Raw genomic sequence first — 4,874 nt, 5'->3', positions numbered from 1 at the left:
CCTTTGAGAATATAGTTCACAATGCTGTAGACATACACACACACATATGGGGAGCTGGGAAGTCTTTGAGAATGTAGTTCACAATGCTGTAGACAGAGAGGTGGGGAGGAGGGAGAGCTGGGTCCACCTATAGACCATGGGTCAATGAACACATTAATATGCACACATATACAGGACCACATGTAAAATGCACACTCCTTTCTGTGCATATGTGAGCACTCCCTTGCTCTCTCCCAACCCCAGCTGGCATCCTTTTGTTAATTCATTTAAGCCAAGATTTGTCTTTTCAGAGCAGAAGTGAATCAGCATCAATTTCATGGCTACTGCTGCTACAACACAAGAATGGATAGAGTGGCCAAGCAACACAAACAGGAAAAAACACAACCTTTTTTTTAAAGGAAAAGAAAACAGACTGTGTTTAATGAAAATATCTTAATGTAGTGATTCAGCTGGGTGACTTGGGATCAAATTCTGGCCCTGGGTCTCTGTAGCGAGCTGCGTGGTATCACACCTGATGGAGATGTATGATCAACTCCTAAGATGGCTAAGACCTGACCTATGCTATGATCACGCAATGATTATCAGCTGTCTGCATATGCGTGAACCTATGGGCAGTGCCCACCTGGCTGTTCGGGGTTGGCAGCCCATGCCTACTTAAGGGCTGGGAGAGGTTTGCCCGAGGAGAGAGGAGAAGAAAAAGAAAGAGGTAGGAAGAGAGAGGTCAAAAAGAGAGAGGAGAGAGGAAAAAAGAAGGAAGGAGAGAGGGAAAGAGAAAGAAAGAGAAGGAGAAGGAGATAGATTGCTGTGAATAAAGTCCTGGAATAAACTGCAGTGAGAAGAGCTCTGGTGGTCGCGTCATCCTTGCAGGACGAGGGTGGCTGTGACAGGTCTCTCTGAGTGATATTTTATTTTATTTTAGATTTTATTTTATTCTATTTATTTATTTTGGATTTTTCGAGACAGGGTTTCTCCGTAGCTTTTTTGGAGCCTGTCCTGGAACTAGCTCTTGTAGACCAGGCTGGCCTCGAACTCACAGAGGTCTGCCTGCCTCTGCCTCCTGAGTGCTGGGATTAAAGGTGTGCGCCACCACCGCCAGGCTAGATTTTATTTTTAGTTGTTGCTGCTAGTGACACAGCCTTGTTAGCTCAGGCTGGTCTCCAACCCACCACATAGCCAAGGCTGCTCTTGAACTTCTGATTCTCATGCCTCTAGCTTCCAAGTGCTGGGATTATAGGCCTGCACACCACCCCAGGCTGGGGTGAGTCTTTTAGAGCAGAAGTTACAACAGACCCTGCCCCATCTCATCTACTCTTTCTGCTGCAGCCACACCAGACTTGTCCTAGCTATGCCCTCCTCTGGTTCCTTTGCTTTGGTTGAGGAGCTGTGTCTCTTGACACCCACCTGCTTGGTCCTTTCCCTTCTCCAGGCCTTGTTTTAGCACTGAGACCCTCTCTTGACCATTCTATTAGAGCTACCTTCTCACTTAGGCATTCCCTACCCCTTTGTTGTTCTCTGTAGCACATGCACTCTGGCAGAACAAATGTTTTACCTGCTTATGTGCTTATGGTCTGTCTGACCCATCAGAATGTAGGCTCCAGCAGGGCAGAAGTCCTGCCCATCAATCACTGCTCCATCTGCAGTGCCTGGGTTGGAAGGAAAGGAGGGAGTGGGGAAGGGAGGGAGGGAGGGAGGGAGGGAGGGAGGGAGGAAGAAAGGAAAGAAGGAAGGAAGGAAGGAAGGAAGGAAGGAAGGAAGGAAGGAAGGAAGGAAGGAAGGAAGGAAGGAAGGAAGGAAGGAAAGAGTTAGCACAGGGAGGCAAGCATGTGCACAGATGTGTGGAAAGAATAAAGTGTAGTGGTATTTCATTTGCATCTTAATAAATAAAGCTTGCCTGAAGATCAGAGAGTAAAACAGCCCTGCTGGTCAGCCTTATAGACAGACCAGGCAGTGGTAACACACTCCTTTAATTCCAGTAGCCACATTAGTTTGCCATGGAAACCGGGCAATGCATGCCTTTAATCCCAGTGGTACATACCTTTAATCCCAACCCTAGAGAGGATTATAAAACAGGAGGAGACAGCTCTCAGACACAATCTCATTCTGAGATTCCTGGAGGCAGAATCGCCATTTTGGACTGAGGTCGCGGTAAGAATCAGTATCTGACTGCTTTGTTTTTTAGATCTTCAGGTTGAAGCCCAATTTCTCTCTTTGAGTTTTTATTAATTATGCTTCAGGGGAGAGCAGACTTGGCATTGGTGGATATCTCTAGACTTCCCAGATGTGTTAAGTGCTGTATAATAATTCTAACCTAACGTCTTCCTGCCTAGCTATTGGCCAGTCAGTCTTTATTTACAATGATAGCAATACATATTCACAGTTTATAAAAGGATTATTTTACAGCAATTAAGTAGTTGAGCAGAGACAATTTGGTGGTTTGGGCAGTTGGTCAGTGTGACCTTGAGGTGATTAATATCCTTTAAATCTTCCTATGATTTTCAGAGTCAAATTTAAACCTTCCCCCGGGCCCTGTTGATCATTCCAGCTTCATTCCCTTATACTTACTTCATAGAGCACAGACAGCATCCATTTTCTCTTTCTTCCATAACTGTGTAAGGCCTCCTCATAATTTAAAACTACATTTCCCAGCCTCCCTTTCATCTACCATGATCTGATCCACTGCTAATGGGGATAATGGGAAATGAGAGAATGTGTCATGGAGTAGTTCTTGGGTATTGTTTCTTAACAGGAGATGGCTAGGATTATAGCTTGGTGGCTGGATTTTTGCAAAGCACGCAGGAGAATCTGAGTTCCATCCTCAGCTCTGAGAGGTGGGGAAGGACAGAAGGTAGGAAGGAGGAATTAACTTATTATTCCCCCCTTCTCTCCTTTCTTTTGGTAGTGGGGTTTGAACCATTCTCATGCACACCTGGCAAGTGCTTGGCTACTAACTATGTCCCAGCTCTCTTCTACGTCTTTATTTCTAGACAAGGTTTTGTGTCTTGAACTTGTGGCAATCCTACCACAGCCTCTCAAGAAGCCGAGATTACAAGCTCAGACCAGCTGAGAATATATTTTCTTCTAATATAATTATTTTTTATTGAATCTTTGGGAATTTCACATCATGCTCCCCAATCCCATTCATTTCTCAGTCCTTCCATATCTGCCCACCACCCTTGTAACGTCTCCCCCAAAAGAAAAGAAAAATTACTCTACCATCCGCAGCCTTCTGCGCATGTACCATTTTGCTCCTCCCACTTTGCCACCTCTCCGCCACAGATTTGTCTGCCTTAGTGGCTTTGGAAGCTGCAGTGTGTCACACAGTATACCTTTTGCCCAAACAGCTTTGCTTTCGAATGTCTACTGCAATGAATCTTTAGTCTAGTTCAAGGCCTTTGGCTTCTGCGACACCATCAATTCTGGACTCTCATAGAGACTTTTGGTTATCTGCTGTTGCCCTGAGTTGTGGGGATACTGCAGCTATGGATTCACAGGACTGGCCCCTTTATGCCCTCCAGCACCTCATGGATGGGGAATATGTTGGGGTGGGCCAACTCAAAGGCTTGGATTAGGGTCTGGATGGTAGCTGAGGTGGTCAGTCTGCTAATTCTCCTGTGCCTGTGCCCACAGGAGCCAGCTCTCTGAGGCGAGGGGTGGCACCAACTCTCCACAGGCCCACACAATATTTTCATTTTTTTAAAGGTTTTTTTAAATATAGGGTTATGTAGTCCTGGCTATTCTGAACCGATTGTGTATACCAGGATAGCCTTGCTTCTACCTCCTGATTGCTGCTATGAAAAGTGTGTGCCATCATGCCCTGTGAGGTTTTCTGTTCTGTTTTGTAGGATTTTTTGTACAGGATCTCACATAGCCCAGGTTGACTTTGAACTTGCTACGTAACTGAGGATGACCTTGAACTCCTGGTCCTCCTGCTTCTGCCTCCCAGGTGCTAAGACTGTAGGTATGTGCCACCATGCTTGGTTTTAAGATTTCATTTTTAAAAATAATTCCTTCCAAAATTTTTCATGTCTATTGTGTTGGGCCTTACAGGACCCATCTGAGGGTGCTATAGCGATCAGCTGGGAGGGTCCTGAGGACCTTACTCACTGCCTCTCACTGCTAGGCCTTTCAGTGAGGTGTCAGTGCATGTTCATTCGTATAAGACACAGGTAGAGCTTTTCTGATGCTTTCAGTCACATCCACTTCAAACTCATTCAGTCCTAAAGATACATACAACAAGAGTAGAATTTCAATTGAGCTGCAAAAGATATGTCCTGTGTGATGTTTACCAGGTGCCAGACACCATTTACTTCAATGAGTTTTATGTCTTCAATTTCATTTAATTCTTGAAATAAACCAATCAGGCAGCACTAATGCAACATCTGTACTCTAACAGCTGGAAGCACAACATGCTTCACGTGCTTCCCCTTATGTGCGTATACTTGTCCTTGTACTGTGGGAGCCATTCATGATGGGAAACAGCATCCTCAGAGATGTGACAGTCCAGTAAGGTGGCTGCAAACCGTAAGTGACCTGGACGTTTTGGCTTGAAGGTGTTAAGATATGTGGAAACAAAGAACTCAGTCAGTTCCATTACTGATAAACCGGTCTCATGTCAAGGACTCAGTGGCACACATGGGCTGGTGGCTGCCACATGGTACAACTCCTCTGTAGGAAATCTCCATCAGCACAGAAAGATTTTGAGACAGGGCTGTTATTTGTTCCCTGTGATTTCTTGAGGCATTTGTTGGAGAGTCAGCTGGAAATGTTCATCTCTCAAAGACATCCTCAGACCTCAACTTAAAGAGTAGCTCCTGGGGTCTCAGGAGCCCACAAATCTGTGGCCTTAACTCCTGAGCCATCTCTTCAGACCCCCT

The sequence above is a fragment of the Microtus ochrogaster genome, chromosome 7 (assembly GCF_000317375.1).
Source record: "Microtus ochrogaster isolate Prairie Vole_2 chromosome 7, MicOch1.0, whole genome shotgun sequence".
Lineage (NCBI taxonomy): Eukaryota > Metazoa > Chordata > Mammalia > Rodentia > Cricetidae > Microtus > Microtus ochrogaster.
The sequence above is the reverse complement of the archived record's forward strand: the minus strand, read 5'-3'. Positions refer to the sequence as shown.